At 44.8% G+C, this 21,863-nt stretch overlaps 1 protein-coding gene across 1 annotated transcript in view; it reads right to left on the bottom strand.

Moving 5' to 3' along the window:
* The window catches only part of LOC100609577 (putative uncharacterized protein C21orf62-AS1), a 250,016-nt gene that overhangs the window by 72,212 nt on the left and 155,941 nt on the right, over window positions 1-21,863 (bottom strand). The window contains exons 4-5 of the transcript XR_010154556.1: window positions 21,453-21,538; window positions 20,937-21,127 (exon numbers count right to left, since the gene is read on the bottom strand). The gene's annotated coding sequence lies outside the window, so the exon portion shown is untranslated. The remainder of the gene's footprint in view (window positions 1-20,936; window positions 21,128-21,452; window positions 21,539-21,863) is intronic.

The following is a 21,863-nucleotide window of genomic DNA, read 5'->3' as shown; positions in this document are numbered from 1 at the left end:
CTAGAATCAAAACCACAGATAATTACAAGTGTTGATGAGGATGAGGAGAAATAGAAACCCTCGTAGTCTCCTGGTGGAAATGTAAAATGGGGCAGCTGCTTCAGAAAACAGTTTGGCAGCTCCTCAAAAGCTTAAAAATAAAGGTTCCTTAAGACCCAGTAATCACATTCCTCAGTATATATCCAAGAAGAATGAAAACATATGTCCAAACTAAAACTAGTACATGGATGTTCATAGCAGTATTATTCATAATAGCTAAAAAATGGAAGAAACCCAAATGTCCATCACCTAATAAATGGAGAAATAAAAGGGGTATATCCATACAACGAAATATTATTCAGCCATGAAAAGGAATGTAGAACTGATACATGCTATGACATAGATAAGCCTTGAACACATTATGCTACGTGTAAGAAGTCAGTCACAAAACACCACATATTACGTGATTCCATTGATATGAGATGTCCAGAACAGGCAAATCTATGGAGACAGAAAATAGATTAGTGGTTGCCAGGTGCTGGTGGGAAGGGGAAATGGGTAGTGATTGCTAATGGGTATGCAGTTTTTGCGGGGGTGATGAAAATATTTTCAACTTGGATTGTGGTGATAGGTGCCCAACTCTATGAATATACTAACCCCATTGAATTGCATATTTTAAATGAGTAGATTTTATGGCATGCAAATTATGTCTCAACAAAGATTTTTTAAAAAGGGAAACAGAATTGACCCAGCAGCCAAAATGAAATCAGCCCCAAAGCAAAGAACCTCTACCCATGATCTGGGGTTTTCAACCCTGCTCTCAAAGCCTCTTATTAACTGCCTGGTCTCCAGGGTCTTGTCTCAGCCTGCCTGGCTCAGTCTCTGGTTGATGCCCAAGGCTTCCTGCCTTGATTGGGCTTCTCTGGACTCTAATCTGTTTCCTGCCCAGACTCACACACTCTACCAGCCCCTTTCTGCTTACCTAGCTCCTGCTCCCACTGTGTCCTGACCAATACCTGTCTCACTGTACATATTCCTGGTGTAACCACACTGCATCCACACTGTCACAGTTGTCATTTATTGAGCACAACTATGTGCCAGCTGATGCCCCAAGAGCTTAACATGTTGTAACTTATTTAATTCTCAAAACAACTCTCCCTTTTGTTTGGAGACAGGATCTTGCTCTGTTGCCCAGGCTGGAGTGCAGTGGCATGATCATGGCTCACCTTAACCTTGAACTCTTGGGCTCAAGCCATCCTCCCACCTCAGCCTCCTGAGTACCTGGGACTAAGGTGTGTGCCACCACACCTAGCTAGAACAACTCACTTTGATACAAGTTCTATTATTGTCTCAATTTTACAGATATAGAAAATGAGGTCAATGAGATCACCAAGTTCACACAGTCAGTGAATGGAGCAGGAGGATTTGAATCTTACTCGAGGGATGACTCACAACCATGGGCCACATGGCCTCCCCTGCGATTTGTTGATGATAGCTGATGGAGGCCAAGATCATGGCTTCCAGATTTTCTCTTTGGAGCCAAGTCACACTTATGTGGAAGGACTGGGCTTCTTCACTCCTTCTCCTTTGAGATCTCCTTGGACCCCTTTTTCTCATTTTTTTGCACTCTTCTTCTTGAGATTCGTTTTGCTTCCCATACCTACAGCCAGCACCTGTGGCTTCCCTTGGTCTACTGGAGCCCCACTTTACTCAAAGATGTGGAGCTGGAAGTGCCTGGGAATTTGTATTCCCCCAAGGTGGGCCTGATCCTCTAACTGATGGCATGCGAGTAAGAAAAGTCCAGCTTCCTTGCTTCTACTGGGCATAACTCTGGGGTGTAATTTACACTCCACTGTCCCCTGCAGGATCAGGTGACAGTTGCCTTGGAGCGATTTTGCCTGAGATCATACATTTGCTCGGTTTCCTCCCTCTCCGTGTCCTGCTTCTTCACTCACTCACCTCTTTTCCCTGGGAGCTTATCTTTCATAAATTACTTGCACATGAACTTTGTCTCTGGGGCTCCTGGGAAACCCAGCCTAGGATAGAACCTACGTAAAGTACTGAGCATGGCCTAGAGCACGTAGTATGTGCTCATTAAATGGCCACTGTTCTTGGCTTTGCTGTTCTAATAATCATAGCTTATGAAGGATGCTTTTCTTTTCTCCACTAATTCTTGAGTTATGACAAAGAGGTGGGGGAAGCAGAAAACTTGAGATCAGGGGTCAGTCTTGGATTCCAACCCTGTTTGCTTCTCTTAAGAGCTATTCAGCTCTTACACCAGATAGCTGATGCTCCCATCATACAATAACTTTCACATCTGGCCTTGAAGGTACCAGCTGATATATTTTAAAAATTTAAGAAATTTTGAGAGAAGTTAGAGGATTTAGGCCTCCAAGCAGCTAGCTTCTAATGCTTTCCCAGTCTTGCCTCCTAAAAATAAAAATCAAATATTTATTGAGAGTAAAATGTCCAAGTATTAAAAAACCTCTTATAACCACATATCAAATGATGGTCCTTGTCATACAGCAAGGCCTTTCCTAAGTGCTTTAGAGATGTTGATTAATGCAAACTTCTCAACAACTCTGTGAAGCAAGTGCTATCATCACTCCCATTTTTATGGGTCAGGGAACCAGAACAGAGAGGTTCAGTCACGTGCCCAAGTTCACCCAGGCTGGTTGTGAACTTGAGCAGTGTGGCTCCGAAGTCCATGTTCTAAACCATGAGACTATTCCACCTTCCTGTAATAGAACAGGGTGGTCTCATGAGTAGGCAATGGAAGTAGTCAAAGTCCATATCCCTTGAGCGCCTGCTATGTGCAGAGAGGTCCAGTTGCCTGAAAGAACTACCATTAGCATGCACATGTGCACACACACACAGACACATACACACACACTCACACTAACCTCCCCCCAGAGCCAGAGCCTGACATTACCACTGTCTGGTTAAGTCTCCAGGTCTCAGGTAAGGCTACCATGACTAGGTAAACCCACCCATAACCATGAATAGCTCTTGGTATTCATAACCCCAGGTATTCATGGTATTCATAACCCCAGGCATACTCATTTTGTTGCATTGCCCAGCAATTCTCCAATAAAACTATGATCTAATCTTTTCTGATAGTTTCTACTCTGTGGAAGTCAGAAAGTGTGCTGGGAGTATCTGTGTTTTGTAGCACCTCAGAGGTTTCCTCCACAGAGGAGCTCAGAAAGCCTTTGGTGGATGCGTGAATGAGGGAGAAGGGAGAGGTCCATTCAATGGTTTTCCAACTGTGTTCTGAGGAATCCTGGGGTTCCATGGAGGTCCTGCAGGTGTACCAGGAGATCAAGAGAAAGGCCACGCAAAGGGTATGCCAGAGGTATCCTTCTCCCCATCCTGTCCTGCCTCCAGGCCCCTTGCCCACCCTCTTCTCACTTCAACCAGAGAAGCTCTGCCTCAATGTTTTTCATATCTTTATATGTCTGCCACTCAAACAATATTTGAAAACCCCTTTTGGAAGGAAGGTTAGATGACCACAGTCTCCATGTTCTCACTGCTTAGCCTGCAATGAATGTGCTGATGCGGCCTGTGACATTCTGACCTGCCACCACCCTTGAGACCCCTGTCTTGCTCCCTGATGATGTGGGTTTTTTGTTGTGTTGTGTTGTGTTGTAAGACAGGGTCTTGCTGTGTTGCCCAGGCTGGAGTGCAGTGGTGCAACCACAGCTCACTGCAGCCTCAACCTCCTGGGCTCAAGTGATCCTCCTACATTGGCCCCCGAGTAGGTGAGATTACAGGCACGCACCACCATTCCTGGCTAATTTTTGTATTTTTTGTCAAGACAGGGTCTGGCCATGTTGCCCTGGGTGGTCTTGAACTCCTGAACTCAAGCAATCTCACCATCCTGGCCTCCCAAAGTGCTGGGATTACAGGCATGAGCCATGGTGCCCGGCCTCCTGATGATGTTTGACACATGAGTCACGGCCCCTCCTGGGGGCTCTGACTCTGCTAAAGTCTTCTAAACTCTCCTAAACAGATGCTGAGCCAGCTTGAGATTGACCAGGGGTGAAGGTGTCTGTTTTTCAGTCATCCAGATATAGTAGCCTGTCATTGAGTCCTTTCCCTGCATTCCTGCACATCAGCCTTGCTTTTAGGGGCGGGAAAGCTCAGGCCAGTCAGTCTTAGTGTGTCTTGGTGACTCTGGTGAAACCTTGGTGCCAGGTACCTAGGGAGCATTCTCTATGTTCCTTATTACTGGAACCCTGGGGGTCTCTGAGTGTGGTTCCCTGGCCAGCAGCGTCAGTATCGCCTGGGATCTTGTTAAACATGCAAATTCTGAGGCCCACCCCAGACCCGCTGAATCTGACTTGGGAACTCTGGAGCAGGACCCTGCAGTCTGTGTGTTAATGAGCCCTCCAGGTGACTCTACGGCTCATTGGAGGTTAAGAGCCTCCGCTGCAGATCATTAGAGTCAGCAGTGTTCATTCAGTTTTCTGTGTATCCTCCTGTGAGTCCGTAACCAAGTGGTAATCAAGCTCTGTGTCTTGGAGCTGGAAAGGGTTTGGGAAGAGCCCATTAGGATCATATATATTTGCATATTATGATTGGAGGAACCTGTTCAGACCACACAAAGGTATATGAAAACCAGAACCCATGTGTTCCCCATTCCAGAAAAACCCTCAGCACCTTTTTGTATCTAGGTCTTCCAAGAAATAAAACATCAGGACCAGGTGCTGTGGCTCACACTTGTAATCCCAGCACTTTGGGAGGCCAAGGCAGGTGGATCACTTGAGCCCAGGAGTTTGAGACCAGCCTGGGCAACATAGTGAAACCCCATTTCTACAAAAAATACAAAAATTAGCCGGGCATGGTGGCATGCTGTGTAGTCCCAGCTACTAGGGAGGCTGAGGTGGGAGAATCACTTGAGCCTGGAAGGTCAAGGCTGCAGTGAGCCATGATCACACCACTGCACTCCAGCCTGAGCAACAGAGCAAGACCCTATCTTAAAAGAAAAGAAAAGAAAACACTGGGCAGGATTCTGCCCCCAAAGTCAGGAATCCTGGAATGTTGAAAAGCCATATGATGTCCTAGTGTCCAAAGCCATCCAAGAGGACAAGATCAGAGCGAGTGGGCTTTGGGAAATGCCCCACTTTCCAGGGAACACTAGGAAGCTCTAATCACCTGACACTTGGAAATGCTCACTTCGTCCTTTTTAAAGTAAGTTGTTTATTTTCACTGGTAGCTAGTGATACTGAATATTCTATCAAGCTTTTCGAGTACTATGGACTCCAGAAATGCTAAGGAAGGAATACTTACTGGAGAAGTTTGCTCTACGGTGTTCTCAGAACACTGAAATGCCTCACCCTATTAAGTCCTGTGAGTTCTCAGTTTCTGTGAGGTGCTTCGCTCTTAAAATTATGCCATGTCTTTAATTCTCTGTGGCTATTTTTTTCTGTATTGTTTTTGTTTTTTTGAGACGAAGTCTCACTCTGTCATCCAGGCTGAAGTGCAGTGGTGTGATCTTGGCTCACTGCAGCCTCCACTTCCGAGGTTCAAGTGCTTCTCATCTCTCAGTCACCCAAGTAGCTGAGACTACAGGCGTGTGCCACCATGCCTGGCTAATTTTTGCATTTTTAGTAGAGCCAGGGTTTCAGCATGTTGGCCAGACTGCTCTCGAATGCCTGGCCTCAACTGATCCACACACCTCAGCCTCCCTAGTAGCTGGGACTACAGAGCATGCCACCATGCCCAGCTAATTTTTGTATTTTTTGTAGAAACGGGGTTTCACTATGTTGCCCAGGCTGGTCTCAAACTCCTGGGCTCAAGTGATCCACCTGCCTTGGCCTCCCAAAGTGCTGGGATTACAAGTGTGAGCCACAGCACCTGGTCCTGATGTTTTATTTCTTGGAAGACCTAGATACAAAAAGGTGCTGAGGGTTTTTCTGGAAAAACCCTGGGATTACAGGTGTGAGCCACCTGGGATTACAGGTGTGCGCCACTATGCCTGGCCTATCTTTTCTAAACACAAAGCAAGGCTTCACAGATGCTTATTTTTGGTTATTACTTTTCTGTGTCTGTTTGCAAATTCTTTGACATATTTTCTCATGGATGTGCGCTACATCTTTCCAAAAGCATGCAGTCCTTTCCCCACTGCACGCCGTTCTGTGAAAACACACTACCGTGTGTGTACGAGATGGAGGGAAGTCATTTCAGAAAGGCATTCAACTCCAAACTTTGAATCACATTATTTAAATGCACCAAACAAAGAACAAATGCATTTCTCAATTATAGAACCCATCTGTGAGGTGCTTTCAAAACACGCAGTTGTGCAGCCAGACATTTGATCAAATTCTTAAATCATCTTGAAACAGTAGTTGCCCCCCTGCCCCTCTCCACATTTGCTTGTGCAATATGATAGCATTGTATGTTTCACTTTTTAAGTTAAATATGTTTTCCATTTACTCCAACCAGCAACAAAGTGATTCCAAACCACTGAGGGTGGCAATAAGCAGTGATAACAGCCTCTCGGAAAGAATTGTCACCAATCAACTTGAACCTTCCAGTGCCCAGGCTGGAATCAGTTTTCTCTGGCTGAAAACAACTACCCCTTCCTCCGGGGAGGTGTAGGCTGGATGCATCATTAGCACCACGTGGAGGAAGTCCTGTCCTCAAAACTCCATAGCTGTAATGTCAAGAAACCAGGAGAGACTTTAGAAGCCATTTGTTATGGGTTGAATTGTGTTCCTGCAAAAGACGTTGAAGTCCCAACCCTCAGTACCTGTGAATGTGACCTTATTTGGAAACAGGGTCTTAAGATGAGGTCATCAGGGTTGGCACAAATCCAATATGGCTGCTGTCCTTATGAAAAGGGGAAATTTGAACAGACAGACACATACACAGGGAGAACGCCACGTGAAGATAAAGGTAGAGATTGGGATGTTGCATCTATAAGTGAAGAAATGGGAAAGATTGCCAGCAAACCACCAGAAGTTGGGAGACACGAATGAAAGAGATTCTACCACAGCGACTTCAGATGGAACCAATTGCGCAGACACCTTGATCTTGGATTTCCAGCCTCTAGAACCAAGACAATATATTTTTGTTGCTGAAGCCACCCAGTTTGCAGTGCTTCATTGCAACAGCCCTAGGAAATTACCATGCAGTCCACCTAAGTCTACAGATGAGCATCTGAGTCCCATTAATTAGGTAGTCACGGCAAAACAGACTTCTTAGAGCCTGATTTGGGGTCCAACAAACTTTCCATTATTGTGTCGCTAAACTCACTACCAAAGGCAATAATCATAGGCCTTGCCTTAAGAGATCACTTAGCATCCCTCTCCAGGGCTTGTTTTCAAATCAAAATCTCCCTCTCAAGCACCAAGGGGCTGAGAATACAAAGACACCCAAGATTCAGCCCTTTCGGCGAGCAGGTCTCCCCGTGGCAAAGGTTTATTTAGCTCCAGTGTCAGGAAGTTTTGCTGAGGCTCTTTGAGTAGAAGAATGGCAGAGGAACCAAAGTTGGTTAATGAGGGGCTGAGATGAAAGAGAAACAGTTGAATCTGTCTTCTTTCTTCTCACCCTCGGGACCAGGGTGGTGTGAAGACAAATACAAGAATACCTTGATAGTCACCAGTCGCCTCCTCCTCTCTTGAGCGCCCTCTGGTGTTCTCAAGTAAGACAGCAGTAGCTCATTAAGGTTGGAAAGGTGCCTGAGCAAAGGCGCAATTCCTTTATTTAGAAAGCTGGAGGAATTCTTTCGGGTAACTCATTTTCAGAGTTTAATATCCTTCAACTTTCCAAGGACAACAGAGGTAGCAATTCTGAGCTCAAATTTTGGTTTGCTTCCTCACTGTTTTCGGCATTCTTTCTGACCTTAAATTTCACTACCGCGTGTCTTTTACGATGACTTTTTCCTGTTCCACTGACCTTGCCCATACCTCACATACACCGGTTCTGAGAAAAAGGAAAAAGACTCTGACCCCACTTCCCTGGGCACACAGGCAGAGTCGGGCTAGTCTCTAAAGCAGAGTTTCTCAACCTTGGCACCACTGACATTTGGGACCTGACCACTCTCTGTTGTGGGGGCTGTCCCGTGCTTTGCAGAATGCTTAACAGCATCCCTGGCATCCACCCAACAGAGGCCAGCAGCACCCCCCTCACCTTGTCACAGCTAAAGATATTTCAGATATGGTCAAATGTACCCTTATGTTCCCTAGGAGGTAAAATCACGCCATCGATTGACCTAATGTGCTCTCTCTCAGTATACATACTTTTTTTTTTTTTTTGGAGACGAAGTCTCACTCTGTCACCCAGGCTGGAGTGCAGTGGTGTGATCTCAGCTCACTGCAACTTCTGCCTCCCAGGTTCAAGCAATTCTTCTGCCTCAGCCTCCTGAGTAGCTGGGATTACAGGCAGGTGCCACCAAGCCCAGCTAATTTTTTTGTATTTTTAGTAGAGACGGGGTTTCACCATGTTGGTCAGGCTGATCTCGAACTCCTGACCTCATGATCCGCCCACCTCAGTCTCACAAAGTGCTGGGATTACAGGCATGAGCCACTGCGCCTGGCCAGTATACATACTTTAAAAGCACGTTCCCCTCAATGAAAATGAAACTACCACTCAAAGTTCTTTTTGATTTTTGGATGTCATTTACAATTGTGTGTGTGTGTGTGTGCATGTGAGAGACAGGGTCTTACTCTATCGCCCAGGCTAAAGTGCAGTGGCACAATCTCGGCTCACTGCAACCTCTGCCTCCTGGGCTCAAGTCTCAGCCTCCCGAGTAGCTGGGACCATAGGTGCATGCCACCACACCCAACTAACTTTTGTAGTTTTAGTACAGAAGGTGTTTCACCATGTTGCCCAGGCTGGTCTCAAACTCCTGAGCTTAAGCAATCCACCAGCCTTGGTCTCCCAAAGTGCTGGGATTACAGGCATGAGCCACCATGCCCGGCCATCAGAAGTACTTTTATGAGCTAGCCTCTGAAGTCAACACCATTATTCCTTAAATATCCTATTGGTTACACAAGTCAGCTCTGTGTATATGGGAGGGGACTATACAGGATATGAATGCCAGGAAGTGAGAATTACTAGGGGCCATCTTGGAGGCTGGCTATCACACTGCTGAGATAAGGAGGGTGCAAGTGTTTGCCACTAGGGAGTGTAGACAACAAAGTGGCAGTGGTAGGAGTGGATGCAGGTGACTACCAAAGGCTGTGCTGTGGAGTGGATGCTCCTTGCCCAGCTGGGAAGAGCCTTCCTCCATTTTGAATTGCGATTTGCGACCAAGTCCTGTTTATCTCTCTCCAGAATCCAGGAGCATAGCTGTCACTTTGTGTCTTTGACAGAAGCAACTAAACATTGCAGAGGAGACACAGTGTGTCTATCTTCTATCTGGTTACCAGAAAATCATCCATAAAAATAAGCTATTCCCTGCTCATCAAATCTCCCAGGTGTATGCACACAAGAAAATGTCCCACAGGACTCCTTCTCATGCACATTTGCTTGTAAGATTTATGCCAGATTTCTCACCAACCAAACCTGCCCCGTCTGCCCCCAGAGGAACAGAAAGCAAAGGATGTTTCCGTTCATTTCTTCTTGTTTCCTTCTTGAATGTTTATGAGATCAGGCCAAAGTCCCCCATGTATCCCAACTCCTAGAAATTATCCCAAATCAACACCAAATGCTGCATAAGTCCTGAGCATCAGCTTTTAGATTTAAGGGTAAGCCCTGATACTACCTGCCATGGGTTGAATTGTATCCCACCAAAAGATATGTTCAAGTCCTAATTTCCAGGACCTCAGACAAATGTGACCTTATTTGGAAATAGAGCCACTGCAGATGTAATTCGGGTGAGGTCATGCTGGAGTAGGGTGGGCCCTAATCCAGCATGTCTGGTGCCTCTATAAGAAGACAGCCATGAGAAGACAGAGACACAAGGAGAAAGCCGTGTGAAGATGGAGGCAGAGATTGAAGTGATGCAGCCACAGGTCACAGCAGGTCCAAGGCCACCAGAAACTGGGAGAGAGAAGAAGGCATCCTCCATAGAGACCTCAAGGGAAGCAGGCCCTCAAAGAAAGCAGGAGAGATAAGAAAGCCTCCTCCCATAGAGGCCTCAAAGAAAGCACCTTGATTTCAGACTTCTAGCCTCCAGAGTTTTCAGATAATAAATTTTTGTGTTTTAGGCCACACAATTTGTAGCATGGCATCTACAGTTTCCACAACTGTGCATTCAACCAGCCACAGGTCGAATATATTTGAAAGAATATAAAAAATAACAATACAACCATAAAAAATAATACAAATTAAAATACAGTATAACAACTATTTGCATAGCAGTTACATTGCGTTAGGTATTATAAGTAATCCAGAGATAATTTAAAATATATGGGAGGATGTGCACAGGTTATATGCAAATACTATGCCATTTTATATCAGGGACTTGAGCATCCTCTGATTCTGGTGTCCTGTGAGGGTCCTGAAACCAATCCTTCACAGAAACCAAGAGATGGCTGTATGGTACGTTGTTATGGCAGCCCCAGACAATGAATACACTATTGTTTTGGTGAAATTAACTTCTCTCCATTGTAAGCATTTTTAATGAAATGAAGTAGACTTTCCTATGATTTTTTTTTCGCTTTTGCTGCTGATGCTCCTGATTCCTACAAATCACTACCATTATTACTTACTACTACAACATAGCATTTATCAAGCAGAGAAATAAAATTATTTTGACCCCCAAACTGGGTTTTCACCCAATCACCTGATAACGCAATATAACTGCTTAGGAGAAACATTGCAAAGTCGACACAGATAAAAACAATTACGTGATGTTTTGAGGAACTGCAGCAAGTGTGGAAAGCAAAGTGTATTAGTCCGTTCTCATGCTGCTATGAAGAAATACCTGAGACCGGGTAATTTATAAAGGAAAGATGTTTAATTGACTCACAGTTCCACGGGGCTGAGGAGGCCTCAGGAAATTTACAATCATGGCGGAAGGGGAAGCAAACACATCCTTCTTCACACGGCAGCAGCAAGGAGAAGTGCCGAGCAAGGGGGGAAACGCCCCTTATAAAACCATCAGATCTCGGGAGAACTCACTACCGCGAGAACAGCATGAGGGTTACAGCCCCCATGATTCAATTACCTCCCACCTGGTCCATCCCATGACAGATGGGGATTATGAGAACTACAATTTAAGATGAGATAGGGTGGGGACACAGCCAAACCATATCAGGAGGCTTTTCAAAGGAAACCTGGCTATCAATCATTTAGGGAGGGTCTCCACCTGCCAACTGAGAGTTGCAGAAGCAGAGCCCTGGGGAGAGGAGCTGGCAGGTAAATGCATGGATGTGAGTCACACAGGAGGCCTCATTTCCAGCCCCAACAATTGTTTGTGACCTGGGCAAATGGCTTAGCCTTTTGCACCTACGTCTGTTAATCTGTGAAATGATGATAATTCCTGCCGCGTGGACAACACAAGCAGGGGTTTAGCACCATGCCTGGCACACAGTAAGCTCCCAGTAAGTGGCCGCCACCGCACTTTCCTGATGCCACCATTATTCACAACCATCATCTTCAGTGATCACAGAAGATAGTCCCAGTGACGCAGAGAAGACAGCGAGGCCATGTGTTCACCAAGCTCAAGGAAGCAGCTGGTGAAGGGTCACAAATGCGGCTTCAAATGGTGGAAATGGACTCTGTCACTAACTGGTTCTTCCCCTTATGTGACTTTGATTGAGTCCTCTAGCCTCTCTAGAGGTGAAATATGGAGGGAAATGAATCAAACATTGAAATACTCAGCCTATAGGGTGATTTTGAAAATTTAATAGGAAAATATATGAAAGAGCATTCTGGAACATAGTAAAGGCTCTGCAAATAACATTTGAATATAAATAGTGATTTTGTTCACAACCGTAAAGGTAGCATTAAACATATATATATATATATATATATGTTTGACACATATCTTGGAGGTTTCACCACAGATTGGAATAATGTGTTCTGTTAATTGGGCCAGTGGTATCATAATAAATTAGCATTAGATTAACTGAAAATATAAAAACAGATTAGCAGAGGTTGCAGTGAGCCAAGATTGCGGCACTGCATTCCAGCCTGGGCGACACAGCGAGACTCCATCTCAAAAAAAAAAAAAAGAAAGAAAGTACTTCTGACTTCTGCCTTGCTCCCTCTTGGATCACCATCTAAGAGGGAAGCCAGCTGCCATGTTGTGAGGCCATTCAAGCAGGCTGTGAACAGCCCATGAGGGAGGAATTGAGGTTTCCCACCAACAATTAGCACCAACTTGCCAGGTGTGTGAGTGTGCCTCCTTGGAAGCAGACCCTGCAGCCCCAGTCTAGCTTTCAGAAGACTACAGCCCCAGGTGACACATGACAGGAACCTCAAGAGGGACCCTGAGCCAGAACCACCCAGCTAAGCTTCTCCTGAATCCGTGACCCATGGAACTGGGAGATAAAATAAGGTTTGTTGTTGTTGTTGTTTTGAGACAGAGTCTCACTCTGTCACCAGGCTGGAGTGCAGTGGCCAATCTCTGCTCACTGCAACCTCCACTTTCTGGGTTTAAATGACTCTCCTGCCTCAGCCTCCTGAGTAACTGGGATTACAAGGATGTGCCATCACGTTTGACTAATTTTTGTATTTTTAGTAGAAACGGGGTTTCACCATGTTGGCCAGGATAGTCTCGATCTCCCGACCTTGTGATCCACCCGCCTTGGCCTCCCAAAGTGCTAGGATTACAGGTGTGAGCCACTGCGCCCAGCCGGTTTGTTGTTGTTTTAAGCCCATAAGTTTTAGGGTGTTTAATTACACAGCAATGGATAACTAATATGGGGAGGTCTAAACCTATAAGGCAGGTAGGACAGAGTTCCCAATGAGGAAATATCCCTTGTAGCTATAATCGGAACCTGATGTTGCCCTTTCTAATCTAAAAGACTTCAGCAGAGCAGAATTCCTTCACCCTGACACTGTGGGGTTTATTTTGTCAGTGCCCTAAGAAACAAGCCAGTTTTCTGAATTCTAAGCATGTAATCAGCCAACTGGGCTGAAGAAGCTGGGCCCCAAGCCGCTCTCACCTGGAGGGCTGGGGCCTATGACCTAATAATTACGCTGATGCACCTGAAAACATACTGTGAGGGTTGTAGCAAACATGTCCTACATCCCCACTGAAGTTCTTCAACTGAGGACAGCATTAAACTGCAGCATGAGACCCTTTAAGGAAGGCCTGTCTGCTGCCTGGCTGGTTGGAGACATGGATCAGTTACTGGGGCTGTGGTGGAGCCATCTATGGAATGGGGGGCACCCGAAGCTGCAGGAAGCTTCTGTTAAAGATCAGCAGAGGTTGCCTTGGGTTCTTGATGTCCCTCTGCATACTACAGGTCATGCCAGTTACCTAGGGGACAGAAATACTGAGGAGCTGCCTGTGAATTTCTTTTAAATAAATGGTCCTTCCCATATGAAAATTATCCTCACTGGGAAACTATACCCTTTGAATGCTTTCTCTCCTAAATTGGTTCTCAAACGACTATGCATTAGACTCACCCAGAGAATCTACCGAAAATGCAGATTTCAGGAGTCCATTCCCAGCAGCTCTTAGCTAGGCCCAAAAAGATGGCTCTTGTTTTCTAGCTGCTCCCAAGATTTTAATTTGCAAACAGGTTTGAGAACCACTTGTCAGTCAATTTATGTGACAAATCCATTTCAAGTCCCCAGTCAAACATCATGCTGTGGAAGCCCCCAGACAGGCCTGCCCACATTACAGCAGTACGGTGGGAGACATTGGCCTAACAGCCCCCTTACTAAAAGCATCATAAAGCCTAGGTGTTAACTCTTGCCCAGGGAGTGTTAGAATTCTGTCCCCCGGCTCCCTTCTTCAGGCAGTTAATGAGGGGGTTAAACATAAGAGTTTTGGAATCAGACAAATCAGACCTGGGCCCGTGATACTCAAGAGCTACACACCGGCCAGGCGCGGTGGCTCATTCCTATAATCCCAGCTCTTTGGGAGGCCGAGGTGGGCGGATCACCTGAGGTTGGGAGTTCTAGGCCAGCCTGACCAACATGGTGAAACCCCGTCTCTACTAAAAAAAAAAAAAATACAAAATTAGCCAGGCAAGGTGGCACATGCCTGTTATCCCAGCTACTCGGGAGGCTGAGGCAGGGGAATCGCTTGAACCCGGGAGGCAGAGGTTGCGGTGAGCTGAGATTGCACAATTACACTCCAGCCTGGGCAACAAGAGCAAAACTCCATCTCAAAAAAAAAAAAAAAAATGCTATATACCATTGGGTCAGTTACCTCACTTGGCTAAGCCTTGGTTTACCCATCTGTAAAATGGAGGTTGGATGATTTTGTTAAGGCTGTCATAACAAAATACCACGGACTGGGTGGCTTCAACAGCAGATTTTATTTTCTCACAATTCTGGAGGCTAGAAAACCTGAGACGAAGGTGTCAGCAGGGCTGGTTTCTTCCAAGGCCTCTAACCTTGGGTGTAGACAGCCACCTTCTTGCGCTGTCACATGGACTCCCTCTGTGTATGCGTGTGTCCTAATTTTTTTTCTCATAATGACACCAATCATATTGGATTAGGGTCCCCTCATATGACCTCATTTTAACTTAATTGCCTCTTTAAAAACCATATCTCCTGTTATGGTTACAATCCTAGGTAATGGGGAATTAGGGCTTCAACATATGAATTTTGGGAGTACAATTCAGCCCAGAACAGAGGTAATATGGTCATGATTAAATAAGATAAGGCGCCTGAAGCCGAGGCTGTTGGACGCTCTCAGAAGATGTAAACTCCTGTTTCCACGCCTACCAGTTTTGGTGGCACTATGTAAAAAAATCACCTTCAAGAAGTGGGTGGCACACAGGAAAACTGGCTTTGCTTTCAGGCAATAATCTCCTTAAAACAACTGGTCTGCCCCCACCCCTACCCCCGCGACTGGTGCAAATCAACCCTAAGCGCTGGAATCTGAGCAGCTGCAGCCACACAGGCCTGTTTCCTGAGGAGGCCTTTGCCGGAGGCTGCGTGGAATCCGAGCTTAACACTTGAGACTGGGCTTCTTTTCACCGGCGCTGAGGGCTCAAGCACTTTGTTGCGTCTAATCCTTTTTCAGAAGAAGGAGAAAGGCATTTTAATGCGGCCACAAAATCCTCAATTTGGGCTTGCAAAGGGCCCTGGTGGATTTTCACACTTGGCCTGGTCTCCCTGCAAGGTACCAGAAACAAGGCCAGCGACCCACACATGGGACTATCTGATGGTGCAAGGAACAGGGGACCATGGGCCCCTAGAGCCTGAGGATGCACTCCACATGGACTGGATTTTGGCTTCTTGGGTGTGGTCTCCTGTGAAAGTCCACTGCAAGATGATGTCCCCTCTCTGCACCACGAGGGAGCCCAGCACTCTCAAAACACATTGCTAAAGAGGCTGGGGCAAAGGAACTCATCTCTGAACTTCCTTGTTACTCATTAGGGTGCTAAGGTGAAAGGAAGTGGGTTTTGTCTTTTTTTTTTTTGAGACAGAGTCTCACTCTCGCTCAGGCTGGAGTGCAGTGGTGTGATCTCGGCTCACTGCAACCTCTACCTCCTGGGATCAGGTGATTCTCCTGCCTCAGCCTCTCAAGTAGCTGGGACTACAGGAACCCACCACCACGCCTGGCTAATTTTTGCATTTTTGGTAGAGATGGGGTTTCACCATGTTGGCCAGGCTGGTCTTGAACTCCTGACCTCAAGTGATCTGCCTGCCTTGGCCTCCCAAAGTGCTGGGATTACAGGCATGAGCCACCATGCCCGGCCAGGAAGTGGGTTTTTGGGAGCCCTCAAAGCAGGCAAATGTGAAGTGCCACAACCACAAACGCTGACCAAGCCCCTGGTGGCCTTGAGACCTTGGGGTGAATGTACAGTGCCCTCTTGTCCACAGCTGTGCTTTGGGGCCCACAGTCTGCTGTAAAAGGATGCTGGCTTATAAGAGATGAGGGTAGGCAGGGAGCAACCTGGATGTGAGTTTGGAGATCTGGGCAAGGAACTTTTCATCTCTGGGTCTCTGGTTCTTCACTTGGTTACATCAATTACCTACAATATTCTAGCTCTAATATTTATGATTACTGAATTGTATCCACATCTAGACTAACTAGACGTGATGCTTCTGGTTCAGCCCAGCTAGCAATCAAGCATTGGATCAGAAAGGTGACATCTACTTTTGAAAAGGGAAAGACATTGAGAGAGAGAAAAAGAGAGAGAGACAGAAAAGCAACATGTTATCTCAGCAAACCAAGCTCAGGGACCTATAATTCTGTATGGAATTATGGACATCTATAATTTTCCCTGATTTCTCTGGGGGAATAGCCCGGCACAGATCCATGGAACCTGCCCTGTTGTTGTTGTTGTTGTTGTTTTCCCGTGGGTCTCGGGTAAGGTCCAGGCAACTGTATTTTGCATACTCCAAGTAATTTAAAAGCTTGCCAAATTATGAAGGTCTCTGTTTTAAACCATTTGCCTCTTGCCTAACCAGACTTTCTGGTCTTGCCTTGTTCCAGATTTTTGGCATCCTAATCTGAACAAAATCATCTAATCTGAATAAAATCACTACCCACATTTACGAAGTGGCCCAAACTATCCTTCATCTAGATTCTACCATTAACAGAAGCCTCACCAAGGTATAGAAAGATTAAGACAGTGGCCCAGGGAGCCATTTATATTCCCAAAGTTATCTGAATCTTAGCAGAATGGGCAAGAGGCCTTGCTTGATGGGATTCCTGGGCCTGGCTCTGCTTTGAATTTTGGCCTCAAACATTGCAGAAGCTCTCTTTGCCTCTCAAGATATGAAATATCCAAATGGGCAAAGTCTAGCATGAAGATGAAGCTTGGTCTTCAGCCCCATGACAGACACTACCAGGAAACTAGACTGCAAACCCCAAGGCCCAAGACTTCCTCTACCTGGGGGTATTGGGTGTGGAATTGGCACTCAACGCCTTCCTGGTGGCAAGTGTTGCTTGATGAAACCAAAGTGTCCTCCAGGTTTCCTCTTGCTCGTTAGGAACCAGCCTGCACAGCAGGAGCTGAGCAGCAGGCAAGCGAGCCAAGCTTCATCTGTATTTACAGCTGCTCCCCATCACTCGCATTACTGCCTCAGCTCCACCTTCTGTCAGATCAGAGGCAGCATTAGATTCTCATAGAAGCATGAACCCTATTGTGAACTGCGCATGTGAGGGATCTAGATTGCTGCTATTTATGAGAATCTAATGCATGATGACCTGTCACTGTCTCCCCTCACCCCTAGATGGGACCATCTAGTTGCAGGAAAACAAGCTCAGGTTCCTACTGATTCTACATTATGGTGAGTTGTATAATTATTTCATTGTATATCACAATGTAATAATAATAGAAATCAGTGCACAATAAGGGTAATGCACTTGAATTATTCTGAAACCATCCCCCCGCACCCCATCCATGGAAAAATTGTCTTCCGTGAAACTGGTCCCTGGTACCAAAAAGGTTGGGGCAAAACCTGGGCACGGTGGCTCACACCTGTAATCCCAGCACTTTGGGAGGCCAAGGTGGGCAGATCATAAGGTCAGGCATTCCACACCAGCCTGGCCAACATGGCGAAACCCCGTCTCTACTAAAAATACAAAAAACAGTCAGGCATGGGGGTGGGCATCTGTAATCCCAGCAGGAGGATTGCTTGAACCTGGAAGGCGGAGGTTGCAGTGAGCTGAGATTGTGCCACTGCACTCCAGCCTGGGCGACAAGAGGAAGACTCTGTCTCAAAAAAAAAAAAAAAAAATCTGTGTTAGATAACAAAGAATGAATGATAAAAGTAATATGTGTATTAGGCAGAAAACTTGGAAAATATAAAAAAATCTAAAACAAAACAAATGCAACTCTTATCCTAACACCTAGAGATAGCCACTGTTAATATTTTCTGGTGCATCTGCTCTACATTTTGAGTAGATAAAATGTATGGTTAGACCCCTTGTCTTTCAAGTCCTGCACTTTCTCCAGCCTCTACTCTTTTCTCCTCTGTAGTTCTTTAATGGGTTATTTCTCAGAAAAGGATGTCACACTCATTCACACCAAGGTATAATTGAATAATAATAGCTGAGAGTATTACTTTGACTAGGCAAGTTCTATTTTTAACAGACTGAAAGCTTTCAGATGAGAGAATAAAGCAGTTAGCACTGCTCCCCCGCCACCTCCTCTATCTCAGCTATCTCAGAGTCAACTACATTTAGAATGATTAGATCTGAAGTCTAGGCCCAGCATTGTCACAGTCAGCCATTATTGTGAACTTAGACAAGTAATTTCACTTTTTTATGTCTTTTCTGTAAAGTAAAAGGGATTAAGCCAGGAAGTAATAACTCATTAAAGTCAAATACTCTTTTTTTTTTTTTTTTTTTTTAGATGGAGTTTCACTCTTTTCACCCCGATTAGAGTGCAATGGTGCGATCTCGGCTCACCACAACCTCCACCTCCCAGGTTCAAGTGATTCTCCTGCTTCAGCCTCCCGAGTAGCTGGAATTATAGGCGCCAGCCACCATGCCTGGCTAATTTTTTGTATTTTTAGTAGAGACAGGGTTTCACCATGTTGGCCAGGCTGGTTTCAAACTCCTGACCTCGTGATCCACCTGCCTCGGCCTCCCAAAGTGCTGATATTACAGACGTGAGCCACCACGCCCGGCCAGGTCAAACACTCTTTATTCCATAATTGAATGCATATATATGTACTTACATATATTTAATATCTATTATAATTATATCCTAGATATAAATATATATTTATGTATTTAATATTTTATTATACAAATTTCTAACAAATTAAAAATAGAGGAAATAGAACAAATTACCTCTATTTACCCATCCTTGGGCCACAAAAAGCATAAATTCCTGGCCCTCTGATTTTACTTACACTGCCACCTAGTTCTCTTCAAGTACCAAGTTATTTTGAAGCAAATCCCAAACATTATACCATTTCATATGTACATATTTAGTATATGCCTTTAAAAGATAAGAAGTCTTTATTTAAACAAAATGATTGTCATGCCTGAAGAATGAAAAATAATTTCAATTTCATCAAATAACTATTCAGTGGAACTGAATGTGTTTTTGTGCATATTTATGTAGGCATGTTCAGGATTTTGTTTTATTTTGTGTGGTTTCAGGAGCCAAATCTACAAGTTCCAACGAAGTCCTTCATAGATGCAGGGAGTACTAATAATGTCTTAGTTGGGGCGCTTGCCCCCAGATGGAGCTTGGAAAAATAAAATAAACAACACTAAGTGCCAGGCACTCAGTACATTGCTAAGAAGAGCTGTTGGTGCCTTTCAGTAAGAGGGTGAGAGAGAACGAAGAAGTTATCTTTGGGAAGCCCGACCCTGATCAGAAAGACTTCATCAAGGACATGCGGCATAACCTGGGGCTTAAACTTAGGGATATGCAAGAAGGAGAAAGGGATGATGTGAGAACAAAGAGAAAAACCAACTAACTGGGAGGCTGAGGCTGGCAGATCACTTGAGTGCAGGAGTTTGAGACCAGTCTGGGCAACATGGTGAAACCCCATCTCCATAAAAAAATACAAAAATTGGCTGGGCATGGTGGCACACACCTGTGGTCCCAGCTATGTGGGAGACTGAGGCAAGAGGATCGCTTGAGCCCAGGAGGTCGAGGCTACAGTGAGCTGTGATTGTACCACTGCACTCCAACCTGGGCCCTGTCTCCAAAAAAAAAAAAAAAAAAAAAAAAAGAAAGAAAGAAAGAAAGAAAGAAAAGAAAAAGAAAAACCAACTCATTTGACTTCACAAGCTAATTTCCATGAAGACAGGACACATGGGGCAGTTTGAGTTTGTGTTAATCTCTTATTCATCTACTTGTCTACTTGTCAAACTTGTATTGAAATCTAGATAACACCCTAATTAGCTTTAATGTGTGTCAGGGTGGGTGGGGGGAGATGGTACAAGAAATAGAGACACAATTTTAGAAAGAGGCATTGAGAAGCAAGCGCTCGGTGTTTGTTGCGTAAATTCTCATAGCGGGTGGTGACATGTGATAAATCTGAATAATTTCTATATATAGTAACAAAGCAACTTGGTAGTTTCATGAAACAAATTGTCCTGTACTGAGGAGGGACCTAGAATGGAGGCAGACTCTAGCACTTAGGGTGGACCAACCCGGAACTGTTCCATTGCCAAATAGTAGCCTGCTGGTCCCTGGAAGTGATTTTTAGTTAATTCTCATTCTGCTATACTACTCTGTAATTTTGACCATTGATCTCTTCCTTTTATTAAAATTTTTTAAAATGAAAGTTGTAAATCCACAGAGTTTAGGGTTAGATTGTTTGTGGGTATTTTTGGCTTGTTTGTTTGTTTGTTTGTTTGTTTGAGGCAGGATCTCTCTCTGTTGCCCAGAGCTGGAGTGCAGTGACATGATCCCAATTCACTGCAGCCTCACTGTCCCAGGCTCAAACGATCCTTCCATCCCAGCCTCCCAAGTAGCTGGGACTACAGGCATGCACCACCATGTCCTGCTATGTTTTGTTTTATTATTATTTTTTGTAGAGATGGGGGCTCACTATGCTGCCAAGGCCAGTCTCAAACTCCTGGCTCAGCAATCCTCCTGCCTCAGCCTCCCAAAACGTTGGGATTACAGGCGTGAGTCACCATGCCCAGGAAGATAGATTTAAAGCTTATGATAGAGAGCAGTTCCTCAACTCTCCATTTTCCCTCTGCCATTTCCTAATTCTAAAGCAATCACTTTCATTTTAATGGATTCTTTCGATATTTACATCCATATATCTATAATAACATGACTTCATTACTATTTCTTGGTGTTTTCATCTTATGCATTGAACATTGACTTCCTCTACAGATAAAAAAGGATTTTACTCTTTCACATAACATACAACATATACACACAAGAGCATGCACAAGTGCTTGTGGGCACACACAGACACATACACACACACACACCCCTTACCTCCATTCTTCCTCTATAGTTTCACTGAAATTATGCAGATTCATATTCGATGCTCTTCAAGTAAATTAAAGTGGAGGCCAGGCCTGAAGAATCTCTGAGCAGACAAAACAAGTTAGGCCTCTTAAGTGACCTAAACCTTGTTTGATTGCAAACATAAGCAAAACTTAACTTCAGATTTTTCTTGCAAATGCCTGTATTAAAGAAAAACATAATTTAAGCCCAAACAACCAGAAGTAGCCAAAAACTTGTAATTATTTAATTAGGGATTTTCCAGTGGGACTGATATGGTTTGGATGTTTGTCCCCACCCAAATCTCATGTTGAAATGTAATCCCCAGTGCTGGAGGTGAGGCTTGGTGGGAGGTATTGGATCATGAGGGCGAATCCTTCATGAATAGCCATCCCCTTGGTGATGAGTGAGTTCTCACTATAAGTTCACGTGAACTCTGGTTGTTGAAAAGTGTGTGCACCTGCCCTCCTCCCCCGCCGCCATGCCTGCTCTTGTCATATGACTTACTGGCTTTCTCTTCACCTTCCGCCACCAGTGGAAGCTTCCTGAGGCCTCACCAGAAGCAGATGTCAGTACAACACTTCCTGTGCAGCCTGCAGAACCATGAGCCAATTAAACCTCTTTTCTTTATAAATTACCCAGCTTCAAGTATTTCTTTATAGCAATGCAAGAATGGACTAACGGACATAGACCAAATAAGGCAACTGGATAACTATATCCAATCAAATTTTTCTTTGCTTTACTTCTGTATCTGTCCTATAAAAGTCTCCTGCTTTGTGGTCTGTTGGTGGAGCTCTTGAATACTCCTCGTTTGGAGCTGTCTGATTAATGAATCATTGTTTGCTCAAATATATTCTTTAAAGTTGTGCTTCAATTTATTTTATTTTTCTTTTAGAGACAGGATCTTGCTCTGTCACC

The sequence above is a fragment of the Pan troglodytes genome, chromosome 22, assembly GCF_028858775.2.
Source record: "Pan troglodytes isolate AG18354 chromosome 22, NHGRI_mPanTro3-v2.0_pri, whole genome shotgun sequence".
NCBI lineage: Eukaryota > Metazoa > Chordata > Mammalia > Primates > Hominidae > Pan > Pan troglodytes.
The sequence above is the reverse complement of the archived record's forward strand: the minus strand, read 5'-3'. Positions and strand labels throughout refer to the sequence as shown.